At 36.7% G+C, this 14,057-nt stretch overlaps 1 non-coding gene across 1 annotated transcript; it reads right to left on the bottom strand.

Annotated features, from left to right (window-relative positions):
- Positions 1 to 1,682: 1,682 nt before the first annotated feature.
- On the bottom strand, positions 1,683 to 1,756 carry TRNAV-AAC. Its single transcript has one exon. It is a non-coding gene; the product is annotated as a tRNA-Val (tRNA).
- Positions 1,757 to 14,057: the final 12,301 nt, after the last annotated feature.

The raw sequence follows: 14,057 nt of genomic DNA, 5'->3' as shown, positions 1-14,057 counted from the left end.
CATTTATTTAATTGATTATTTGAAATTAAAATATATAAATGATAAAATGGTGCAATGGGGATCGGTAATGGAGGGTTAACCATAACTGATAACCAAGCTTTGGCCGCATAGCCATAACCACAACCAATGGTTGGTTAACCCTTGATTATTGGTCGGGGCTGGTTAAACTCGGTCAAGTGTACAGGTCTTTGTGTCAGGGGCGGGTATATAGAGATAGGAGTGGTAGCAACCGTTACTTCTCAACTTTTACGACCAAGCACAAATTTATTTATTTTTATAGGGTTTTTGTATTTTGTTGCCGCTGAAATAAATTTTACGTCACCCGTAAGATTATTTTAGAACAAAAACTTTTGGTTTTTATTGAAGCCCAACCGCAAATTTATGATCAAAAGCCCACTAATAAATGGTTAAAAGCACACTATAATTAAAAACTCAATAGCTCACACAAACACAAAATATTAAAAGCACACATGGTTGGTTAAAAGCCCAAATTACTTGGGTTAATGGGTTCTTTTGATTTTCAAATGGGAACAAAACAACAACGTCCAACATCAACATCGACCTGCGACTAGGTGTGCAAACTAGCTGAGCAGCTCGCGAGCTGCTAGAGAAAAAGCTTAAAACGAGTCGAGTCTTATAGAGCTCGAACCAAGTTTGAGCTTAAAATAAAGCTCGTTTATTTATTGAGTCCGAGCTCGAGCATGTCATGTGAATAAGTCAATAAGTCATTTATAAAAGCCAGGATTTTGGGCTTTTCCAAACGACTTACTGGCTCTAATAAATTAATAAGTCATTTCCAAACTCAATCCCAAACACCCTTAATATTAACAACTAGAGTTAACTACCATTTTCGTCCCCATGGTTTGTCCAATAATGCTAGTTCAGGCCAAATTTCATTTCAAATTTGTACCATTTCGTCCCTGACATTCTTGTAACATGCCACTTCCATCCAAAAAAACTAAGGTTGAATCGAATAATCAGACAAACCACACAGACGAAAATGACAGTTAATCATGCTTTTTTGGACGGAACTGGCATGTTTCAAGAATGTTAGGGACGGAAGTGGTATAAATTTGAAATTTGGTCTGAACTGGCATAATTGGACAAACTACAGGGACGAAAATGAGCCAAGCTCGTCGAGCTCGGCTTCGCTCGGCTCGTTTACACCCGTACCTACGACCCACTCACCCACCTCCGCTCTCAGCCAGCCGCCGCCGCCTCCCAAGTCCTATTATCGTATTTTTATTTTCTTTAATATTTGTATGAAAGTATGATAAAAAAGGATATTGTTTGAATATTACCTCTAAAATTTTGGTCTAGAGTCGTCACTACTTGGTGTCACGGCCGGTTTGTTTAAAAAGCTTGATTTATCTCGATAAAACTTAACTTTAAAAGCGTTATTCAAATTTCTGGAGACAATGATTAATCTCATGAAAAGAAACCGTAATGTACAAGTTGGAACGCGCTTCAAGTTTGGATCCAATCATAAAACTTTTTCTTGTAAAGTAGTTTAAATGTGAGATGAGTAATGATAGTTTATTAACTTTATTAAACTTAAAGCAACTTTTTATTTATTTGACGTATTAAAGATAGAAAGATAATCTGAAATCCTGATCACGGGTGAAAATAAATGAATAATTAACAAAACTGGTTCGAACACAAATGCAAAATAAAATAGAATTTGGCTTCGCCCGGGTTCGAACCGGAGACCTTCAGTGTGTTAGACTGACGTGATAACCAACTACACCACGAAACCATTTGTTCTTATTGCTGTTTGAAATTAACAAATACAAGTAAATGGCCTGTAAGGTGTTAATCATTTTATGCTGACCATAATTTATTCTATTCTTGAAGGTGCTTCTTTGTTTATAGTTGTGATGATAAGATAATTTCTGGATTTACATGTAAAACTTGAAAGGAGCATAACTAATTCCACTGCTTTTTAACAAAGCCGCCTATTTGATCCTTTAATGTCGCCACATAACTAATTCCAACAAACTTGAAACGAGCATAATAAATGATATATGCTTTCTTTCTTTTGAGTTGCTTTGGCGGATCAATCACTCAAGATCTTTGGTCCGAGCTCAACATTACCAAACCAAACTCGATATTAAATTGGTGGGACTATTAGTTTCCCTGCGCCTAAACATTAGAAACTGATTATATGCTACTTGAAAATGCCGTCATAAAACCCAACAATGTCCTACTAACCAATAAAATATAGCTGAGGTAAAAACTGGCAGAAGCGAAGATTCAAACTTGAGACTGGATATTTACACCAGTGTTTATTTCTGTGGCTTAAAAAGTGATAATTAGATAGAAAAAAAGGTGTAGTTAACCTTTACTCCGTTAGCAAGGAGTTGCAATTATGTCGAGAGACGACGATATTTGAATCTTAAACCTGTGAAGTGATTTCCATTACGTTGAAGTGTGTGTTTTCCATTAACCGTTGGTAAGAACGCGTTGTGAACGTTGATATTTGAATCTTAAACCTGTGCAGTATGTTGAAGAGTGTGTTTAAAACGTCATATTTATCATTTATGTAAATAAACTAGACAAATATTTAGATAGTGTATAAAGTAGTTTTCGTACTTAAATAATATTATTAAGCATCAATATTTTCAACTGAACTACATAATAAATTTAAAAAAAAAGGTCTGTACAAGCTTTACAAGCAAAATACATAATAAGATTTACTGAGTATGATGATGATGTCATATGTGACTCGGAAACTCAGGTGTGAAACATAGATGTATTCTGATTTCATAATAATATGTTTTATATCTTTTGTTTTGTAGTTTTAAAGTCTTTTGAAAAGCATGTTGACATTTTTCTAGATTTATCATGTGAAATACCGAGACATTTGTCTAGATTTGTTTCTTACATTTTTTTAATTTTTTTTTTAGAGAATGTTGAATTACATGAGGCTGTTGAGCTATTCCAGGATTGTCTTGGTCCTTCAATAAAAGTGTTGCGTGATGAGTCCTACATTCGACGTCTATGTAAGTCTAATAAGGATGCACGTGAGATCAACGTTCTTCATCAAGACATCGCTCAACTATTTCGGGTTGATGGACTTGCTCTTTGTTCAACCTGGTAAAATTTACGGTTTTCTAAACATTTATTTAAGGCTTTGTATGTGTCTGATAATTGCATTTGTCTAAATTTTCTAAATAGGTGCGTCTTTGAGGCTCTAGAAGCTGAACATATATTTGCTGTTATTTTTGATATACCGGCTGCTAAAGTGCGAATTCCTGCTAAGAAATATGCTCTGGGAATTCCATTAATTCTCATACCAAAAGATAAAATTGGAATGCTAAAAGCGCGACACATATCTGCTTGGGAGGAGAAAGGAAAAAAGGAAATTACTATAACCTTAAAATCAATGGTCGGTGGCTTTTACCATCCAACCATTCTACCCTCCAACTATAGTATAATGTTAAAAATAGCCTTTTACTTTGTAAACGACTTATTCTACCTTCAATTTTGGTATAATGTCAAAGTTAATCCTCTACTTTGTAAACTAATTTCTTATGTTTTTATTTCTAAGTACGTGTCAGTATAATATAAATTCGAGTTCATCTATGCTTTAACACGATAATTGTTTGGAAACGAGTCGGGTCAATTATAAGATGTGTTTATTTTTATGTATGTTTTGAGTTGGACAACACATCGGGTCAAACATAATACGTTGTTATTCAACAGTATAAATTTGAGTTAAAATACGTCTCTACATAAATTTAGTTCAGAAACAAGTCGGGTCAATTCTAGCCTATATTTTATCACTCCGCGTACGGCGCTGCCGCACATGTTTATTTTTGTACGTTTTGAGTTGGTCTATATTTTGATGTAAATTTTGTTTAGAAATAAGTTGAGTCCAATATAACACATTTTCATTCAACGGTTTGTATTCGGATTACTCTACGTTTCAATGTAAATTAAATTCGAAAACGAATCGGTTTACGTCGCGTACCGTGGCGCCGCCGCAACGCGCGGCTGGTAAAAGAACTAGTGGAAGAAGAAAAACAAATGATCAAGCTGTTTACCTCTAATAAACTTAACTTTCTTGTTTAACTAATAACAATAGTATAATAGTATACTTAAAATAAGTAGCATGTTTTAATTCCTTTCACACATAATGTAAGTTGTTATTTGTTTGATTAAACTCTTTTGATCAACATTATTTGATTAGGGAAATCATCTAGTTTATATAATGGTTAAGTGTTTTTTAAGTTTCTTCCTAATATATTTCATGTCAGATACAAACCGAAATTACGAGCCTAAAAAAGTTAAAAAGGGCATCGAATTTTTAATTCACTTTATGCTCCCAAAATTCTAGGACTGGTCCCGTTTAAACCAGGTCTGTTTCGCACTGATTTCGTGGATTCGCTTAGTCGCTTTTCTGATTGAGAATTTTGTGAAGCCATAACTAATAAGCAAATAAACTCCGAGTTTTCTCAAACATCACAAAGTCCTGTTTTAGTTCTAAATTATTTTGTAGCCATATTTTGCCATTTTATTCGTCTATTCAATGCCCAACAAACCTTAACGTTTAGTACCATCTAACTAAGTTCAATGCTAAGATGTATATTAAATTGCGTATATTCTATCTTTGTATAAAAAAAAATCAACCAAATAACATCCCATTAAATGATGGTGGCCTATGGCTTTTATTTCTGTATTCTAATTGTTTGTTTGGTTTTTTTTCAATTTAATAAGTGGTTTTACAAATTTTAATGTGCAATTTCAGAGTTGAGTTAATTTCTATTTTGCTTCCTGTGATTTGGTCATTTTAACAGTTTTGTTCCAATAGTTTAAAAATAGTCATTTTCCTCTCTGATTTTTCTAACTTATCGTCATTTTTCTTAACGCCACTAACTCCATCCAAAAAAATCCATTAACTAGAAGGGTATTTTGGTAATTTTATAGATAAAAGTAAGGGCATGTGAGTCTTTTCACGTAAATAAACCTATAACTTGTGTATTTACATGTATATAAGTAATTCTTTTTTGATCTCCCATATTTCCAACCACTCTTTCTACCGGCCACCACCATCCACCACCGCCTGCAACTACCACCTGTCAACCACGACTACCGCGATTTTTAACTAAACGTTTTAATTGAGTTAGAGTCAACACCTACTTTTAATTGAACGTTTTAACTGACTTAGAGCCAGGGAGCAAACTGGCGACAAACTCGAAAGATCAGGGAGGAAAATTGCTATTTTTAAACTATCGGAGCAAAACCGTTAAAATGACCAAATCACATGAAGCAAAACGAAAACTATTCAGAGTTTTAATGTACATTTAGAGCTAACAAACAATTCAATTTAATCATGGTTTTCATGATCTGAACAGACCACTAGCAACAATAACTAACGTATGCAGACAAATTAAACCCGACCCGATACTCAACATTTGTTTCCCTTTTCTTTTCTATTTATTATTTTTAGGCAAAATTGCACTTTTCGTCCTTTATGTTTCAGGGTTTCTACAGGCGTTGTCCTTTAAGTTTAAAAATTACACTCTATGTCCTTTATGTTTGATACCTATAACAGGCGGTGTCCTTTCTTGTCAACCCAGTTAACTTTTGATGTTAAAACCCCTCACGTGCACGTCACGTGAGGGTATATTCCTCTTTTTCCCCAAATGACAAGCAATATAACTGCATCCACTCCCCTGATGCGATCGGCAAAATTAGGGTTCCAACAAAACCCAATTGTCTCCCCTAATTCACAAAATTAGGGTTCCAAATCATTCCAAAAAACCCAATCGGACCGTTCATGAAAGCTGTGCAACGAAATTGAATTTACAATGGTGCTTTGTTGGTGTGGAAAAGAAGTTGCATTACGTACATCTTGGACTGTTAGAAACCCAGGAAGGCGTTTCATATCTTGCCCTAATCTGGTTAGTATAACATCCTCACTCTAGCCCTAATTTAAAAAAAGAGTAAATTGCAAATTTTGTCCTTTATCTTTACATCAAATTTCAGGCGCTGTCCTTTAGCCAAAAAGTTGACAGGCGGTGTCCTTTGTGTTGCCAAATCTTGCACGTTTTGTCCTTTAGGCCAAACCCAGTTAGATTTTTTGGTTAAATCTAGCCATGTGCAAGGCACATGAGGGTACTATTGTAATTTCACCATTCAACGACTATTGTGTAAGATAAATTATATCAAGGGGTTATTATGTAAAAATAAAACAAAATAATTTAAAATATTATTTTTATAACCATATATATATATATATATATATATATATATATATATATATATATATATATATATTTCTGAACCTCTCCCTCATCAGTCCACCTCCACCATCAACCACCACTGTCACCCGCCCCCACCAACCACCACCTCCACCTCCACAACTATTATAATCACAAAATCAACATATTCAGCCGTTATTAGCCACTATTACAAAATCAACACCAATAAAAATCCTAATTCATAAATTCAAAAAGAACAGAGCATATCACTCCACTATTACAAAATCAACACCATTCAACTTTAACTAGTTAACGACCACTACTAGGACAAAGTTTTTGCAAAAACAGCCAACGACAGAATCACACTACTTTGACCTTTATGGTGACAGCTTTGGAGAACTCGGGCTTCCACAGATCGGGGACATCATCCCACCATGAACGCGATCTTCAAATATCGGCTCGAGCATCTCCTCCATCTCAAAGATCATCATAGCACTTTCATCCTGCAATTTAGTAACACAATTCCACTGACCCAGATTGAAAACAACACTATTTCAGATCCTAAAACCTCCCATCCAATTCCACTGACCCCCCCCCACCCCCAATTCTTGAGCCCAAATCAACCGATCTAGAATTCCAAATCAACTCACCATCCAAAAACCCTAAATCAACCGCCCCTAAAACCACCTCCACCACCAAAACCCGCCACCGTACACCTCCCACCAACGCCACCCATCATCACCATTGCACCCACCACCGTGCACCTCCCACCACCGCTACCCATCATCACCATCGCACCCACCACTGCTAAACCCACCATCATCGTCACACCCCACCACAATCCACCACCGTACAGAGATTTTGAGAGAGAGAGAGAGAGAGCGAGTGTAGTAGTTTTTTAGAGAGAGAGAGAGTGAGTGCGAGAGCTTGTGTTAGAGAGAGAAGAAGAGTTAAGAGAGAGAGTGAGTGTGCAGAAGTTAAGAGAGAGAGAAAGTTAATATCTTTTCTAATTTTACAAAATAGTCCCAATGTATATAATATTTACACAATAGCCCCTTGAATGATGAAATTACAATAGTACCCTCATGTGCATTGCACATGACTAGATTTAACCAAAAAATCTAACTGAGTTTGGCTAAAAGGACAAAACTTGCAAGATTTGGCAACACAAAGGACACCGCCTGTCAACTTTTTGGCTAAAGGACAGCGCCTGAAATTTGATGTAAAGATAAAGGACAAAACTTGTAATTTACTCTAAAAAAACTGATTTTTATGAAAATGCAGGAATAACTGATTTTTATGAAAATGCAGGAATCAAAAGGTGGTTTTTTTTATTGGATTGACCCTGAGACGTGTCAGCGTTCTAGGGAAATCATTCCTGGACTCATACGTGGAAGAAATGTACTTGAAGAACAACTTCGTGGTCAGGTTGAAGAAGCCAGGAGGTTGAAGAAGTATTTGAAGATTAGCTGGGTTTTTTTTTTGTGCTTGTTGTACTGTTTTTTAAGCGTTAATGTATGTAGGTTTTCTTTTGTGGTAGTTGTTTTATAATGCTCCGGTTGAAGTGTTAATGTAATGGTATTTGTTGAAATGAATGCAAATGTAATCTGGTATTAATATAATGTAATGGTATTTGTTGAAATGAATGTAATCTGGTATTAATAGAATGTAATGGTATTTGTTGAAATGAATGCAAATGTAATGGTTACCCAACCACCAAACCTGTTCCATTTGAAATGAAGTGCAATTGTAAACTGGTATTAAATGGTTACACAACCATTGAATGTTTAGCCCATGTTAGGCCCTAAAGTGTGAGACTGACGCATCAAATTAACACAACGGGTTATGGTTACGAACTGGGCTTTACCGGGTTAGTTAGTATTAGGTTTTGGACCTTTACAGGTCACTTGGGCTAAGCTTTAGGCCATGTGGGCCAAGCAAGCCCAAGGGGAGCCCATGTAGGGAAGTGGGCTTGAGTTAGTATATAAACAAGTTTTTAACTTGTTTTAGTGTTGGATCTTGATTGTTACAAAATTCCTCTAGAGAGAGAGAGGCGATTGGTGGAGTAGGAACTTGTACCAGACGGTTTTGCTAGTTGATAGTAATAGAATCGTGTGCAAGTGTTTAAAGGTGATTCGGTATTGTTCTTGTTTTTCATATTTTTCGGTTTATCTTGAATCATCTTGTGATTGGATTTCGCACTCTCACAAGATTAGGTTTGATATCATTGAAAGATCCGGTTAAACGGGACTTACAAGTGGTATCAGAGCCTTTAGAACCTATTTCTAGGCTCGGTGTGATATCAAATATTCAAGATTTCGAATTTTCGTTCATCGCGTTCTTCGTGTTCTTCGTTGTGTTCTTTGAAAATTTATCAGAAGTTAGTATATTTTGGTACCTTGATTTTTGAAAAAATTGTTAAAAGATTAGGCGTAATCTTTTATTTACTCTAAAAATATTCTGATTTTTCAAAAATTTCCTTAAGTTTCGGTGGATAGTTATTGAGTTGATTGAGCTTTCCATATATTATTATTATAAAATATAACAACTCATCCTCCGATTTCGAGTTATCACGTTCTGAGTCGCAACCACAAGATCACATTCAACGGTCATCTTCTCAGCAGTGGTCTCGACTAATCATCCTCCCAGTCGCAATCTCCTCAGTCGCAACCTCAATTCATCTTCCACGGTTTCGACAAACACTGCTCCGAGTCGCAACCACCAACATCATTATCATCGTCGTTCATCTCGAGTCGTAACCAAAGCTTCATCATCATATAATCAAGGTCTCGACACGCACCGTTCTGAGTCGCAACCGTGATCTCGACTCATCACCAGTCGCAATCAGAATTGAGATCTCGAGTCTCTTCCAAAGTCGCAACCACCGTTTCGACTTGTCCGACTCGCAACCACTTCAACAAGCAGGTCTCGACTCCTTTTCAACAACCTTTTACAGGTCTCGAGTCATTCATTCCGAGTCGCAATCTTCACGGTTCCGAGTTGATCATTGTTCACGTTACACAAAACTACAACAGTCTCGACTCGCAACCTCTGTTTCGAGTTGCTATCATCGTTCATCTCGACTCGCAACCACGGTTCCGAGTCATCAGCATTTGACTCGCAACCATCTCTCCGAACTCCGATCATCATCACATTTCTGTCATTATCTAAGTGATAGATAACCACCTTAGTGCAATCATTTCCTTTATCTTCGAGTTCCACGTTTCGAGTTGATCGTCATCATCAACACAACTACGTTGAATCATCTTCGTTCATCTTTCTCCAACAACCTTCGCTATCCTCCGTCTTCGTCCATCTCCGACGATCTCCGGTTTCCATATCCGTCACCGCTTCCATTATCACCGATTAACACAACCTCCACTTCCGATCATCATCATCATTCTCTCCGTCGGCTGTAGGGTTTTGGTTACTGGTTGTGTAACGAAGAAGACGAAGTCGGCCGAAAATTAGGGTTTCGATATTGTTTACGAAGAAGATAACGTTTGTCGTTTATGATATAATAATAATAATTATAATAATTAATAATCATTTGGTCATAATTGCCTAATCATTGTTTTTCAATAATAATAATAATAATAATAATAAATTGTTTACTAATATATTAATTAAACCATAAATATTTTAAAAAAATTAAAAAAATAATTAAAAAAAAATAATAAAAAGGTTTGTTTGTTTGGTGGTGAATTCGGTTTTGACAGATTTTCGAGGTGCGGTTTCGAAAGCGAGTTCGTTCATTAGTGTGCAAAGGATTTAAGTTGGCGAGTACACGGGTTCTTGCGTTGAGTTTGTGTTGAGAAAATAGTAAAAAGGGTCACATTTTTGGGGATCATATCTTAAAAATGTCTTCTAAAAGAGAGATGCTTGAGCAGGAATTCGAAGGATTCAGTTATTCATACGGTGAATCTATAGAAGCACTTGCAGGTCGGTTTGCTGAACTGCTCTCTGAAATGGAGAAGGCAGGAATGGTGCTGTCTACTCACATAAGCAACAGAAAGCTTCTGGAGGCTATAAAAGGGATTCCAGATCAGGGGAACTGTAGTTGGTTTATGAATGTTAATCAGATAATAGTGACAACCGACGGCAACTGTTACAAAATGAAGGCAGATGAGCTGATCTCCCTCATCAAATCCTATGGCAATGCTGACTCATCACAAAATTCAGCATTTATGTTTAACAAACCCATGGCTCAAGAAGTTACTCGTGATCGTGAAGAGATACTTTCTGTATTTTGCACTCCTGAGTATAGAAAAAGAAATGAGGCATATCGATTACACAACGCTGAGTTGATTCAAGACTACAACGACATAAAAAATAAAAATTTTACTTTATCAAAGAATGAAAAGCTTTATAAAGATAAAATTGAAGCTCAGCGAAAAGACATCATCAAACTTAAGGATGATGTTAGTGTAAAGACAGCCCATTTCTTAGAGGCACAGGAGAAAGTATGCATCTTGACCAAAGAACTGAAAGATATCAGAGAAAGATACGAGATTAACGAACTTAACATTAAGAAATTTGATTCTTCCAGCAAACTGGTCAAGAACTTGTGTGATCAGCAACTTGCATACAAGGAAAATAAAGGGCGTGGTCTGGGTTTTAATCAAGTTCCTCCTCCTTACAATGACAATTACACATACTTACCCATGACTGAGGAGGAATTGATGAATGAGAACAAGATGGCTTACGGTCCTAAAACTGATAAGTCATCAATCAACAGCAGACCTGTTGATAAAGGAGCGACTCCTTCGGTAAATCTTGTATCCAAGGGTACTTTTGATCCTAATGTTTTGTCTTCCCTTGCAGATGAAGTTAAAGTTGAAGGTGTCGTTGAAAATGAACAAGCGTCAAGTTCTCATGTGTGTGACATTTTTGGCTCATTTTTACAATCTATGTTGAAGAATGTCAGGCCTGATGGTTTGGGCGAAAACGTTGATGCTTGTGTTAGAGAGACTGAATCGGCAAATGAAACGAATGAGCCGGCTGAACCATCTGATTCCAAACGCGAATCACCTGAAGCAACCGATTCTGAGAAATTGGAATCAGTTGATTCTAGTGAATTCAGCTCAAGGATGTCATGTGCAGAACCGTCTTGTGCTGATAATTCGTCTAATGATTCAGCTGAAGTCTCTACTAAAGTTTCTGGTATTTCTTCCGACAAATCAGAACTCTCCGATTCTGTCAAAGCTGATGACATGAAGGATGAAGAGAAGACAGACGTGAAAAAGGCTCCAAATGCGCAAGTTGAACAATCTGAACCTTCGGTTAGTGGTGAAAAGGTTCAGATTAAGCAACAAGAGCCAAAGCAAGCAGGAAAAGGACGCGGAAATAAGAAGCCTAAACATCAAAGACAAGCAGGCTCTCCACAGTCCTCAACGGGCAGCAATAGTCATCAAAAGGCCCGTGATGTGAAAAATGCCTTTGTTAAGCCAGTCAGTAATGGCAAATGTGAAAAATATGCATTTGACTGTGCTAACAAAGCTTTCGGAAAGACTGGTGAGATTTCTGAACATGACGTGCAGTCTACTCAAAACAAGAAAACTCAGAAGAAATCTCCACCACAGAAGGCCCCTGCAAACGACAAGTATAGGCATCCAAATTCATCGTCGTCTGCAAGAAATGTGCAACAAAATCAAGCACAGAAAGGACCGGTTCGTCCTTCAGGGTCTTCAAGAGCAAATCCAGCTGATCAGAATGCATTCTACGTAAAGAGACAAACATGCTTCAATTGCGGCATTGCTGGTCACATTGCTCGAAATTGCACACATCGTCCTTACGTACCCTACTATATGCAAAATCAGAGGGTTACACCAAAGGGCAACTATCATTCTAAGCCGATGAAGGTATCTTCACCTAAGGCAATGAAGAATGTGAATCCCACGGTTAAACCTTCTGATGGGGATTGGAATGCTGCTAAAGCAAAAAGAAAACAAGCTTTGAAACCTACAAAAATTTCGAAAAATAACAAGGTTGATAAGCCAAATGTTTTGCCAAAGGCATCTAAGAAACTAGAAAAGCCTAAACAAATTTGGAGAGCAAAACAAAAAGCAGCTACATCTCCAATCCTTGAAATGAAAGGGGACTTGTGTTTAAAAGAAGTGTCTTATTTTGATGCTTCAGGAAATCCCAGGACCACGATGGCCTGGGTACCCATGTCTTACTAATCTCCTTACTTTTCAGGAACAACCAAGGAGGAGCTGTTGACAATCTCTGGAATGTTGATAGCGGTTGTTCCAGAGATAAAAACGGGTAACATTTCACTGTTGCAAAAAGTTCAATTTTTTTACAGATGATATGTTTCCTTTGGAGGAGATTAGAGAAGTAAGAAATGATCAGCAAAAGGTACCGTTTAAATTCAGTACTTTGATTTGATTTTGATTAGTCTTCAATCTGATGACAGAACGGTTAAGCAAAAATATTTTTCTCTCTTTTTCTTAGTTTATAACTTTGTATATAAAGTGTCCTTTCTCTAGTAAATGGTAAATTTGCGCAAAAATCCAAGATTTATGCACAAATTTAGGGGGAGAGAGAGACATATATAGAGTTTAGGGGGAGAAAACTCAAAAGAAAAAAATACAAAAAGAGTTTGCTGTATATATATGCTTTGTTTTAGGGGGAGAAAATGAGAAAAACACAAAAACATTTGAAAAATGAAAAAGCCAAAAAGATAAATTGCATGACATGGGAAGTGAAATAAATGTTCGTGTTAAAGGGTTTGACTAACACATGTAAGGTGCCATAGCTGAAAAGACTAGGATCTACTGCGATATGTCGATAGGCTTGACGCTCAACATGATAAAAGATACTAAGTGATATAAACATAACGAACTATGTACCATGTGGGTAACATACCAACAGCGTATGATTTTATGGTCTTAAATCTTGCGTTGATAGATAGCCAACATCTGAGGTTTCGGGTCTTTATATTGTTGAATCATTCGGGGATATCTTGACTGTTCTTCTGCTTAGAACTAAAATTGTACATGACCCCAGGAAAGAAAGTCACTTGGAATTAGCTCATTTCTATTTGAATGTCTGTATGTTTTCTCGATACACACAATTTTGATCTGATTCTGAAATCTTCTCTGAAAAAGTCGTGTACCTCCTCTGCTGCATCCAGATATATGCTGACCTGGAGGTGCTAGGCAACGACAGCTTCTGTTGCATCCAGATACATGCTGACCTAGCTGTACGTTGTCGCGCTATAGATCTAATACACCCGAAAGAGGCCCTCTAGTGCCCAAAAGAAACCCCAAGAAACCTATATCAAATTGAGAAAATCTCATTTGATCTGTATATTATACCATCTCTACTTAAGATCTATTCTGTTCTCTTCTCAACCTACTCCCAGTTAAGATTTCAGAAATCTGGATTGGACTTGTGAAATATGTGGTAGGGAAGATACTTGCATGATAGAGTGTGCTGTTTATATTTCCGGGATTTGATTAGTATTTATTTGAGTGTTCACTGTTAAGAAATCAAAACATGATAAAACATATTATATGCAGACTTAGACACAGTCAGGATATCTTAAAGGATGACATCAGTATACTCACTTGTTACGATGAATCGTTGTGCTTACCTTGATCGCGGGGGTATGCCTTGGAATGGGACACACGGGTATAATAGTATAATATCACCTTAAGCATATCACGAAGTTGAAAATTAAAAGTTGAGCGTTAAAGTTTAAGTGGACAAACATATTGGCAATCGCATAGACCAGTCTGATTAGGCTCGTACTGAAAAGTGTTCCTTAGTCTGCCTGAGAACGAATTTTGATCCCATTACAATTGTAATTGTATATTATGGTAGTTGTTTATATTTTGAGTTTTT

Source organism: Helianthus annuus, chromosome 15, assembly GCF_002127325.2.
Source record: "Helianthus annuus cultivar XRQ/B chromosome 15, HanXRQr2.0-SUNRISE, whole genome shotgun sequence".
Taxonomy (NCBI): domain Eukaryota; kingdom Viridiplantae; phylum Streptophyta; class Magnoliopsida; order Asterales; family Asteraceae; genus Helianthus; species Helianthus annuus.
The sequence above is the reverse complement of the archived record's forward strand: the minus strand, read 5'-3'. Positions and strand labels throughout refer to the sequence as shown.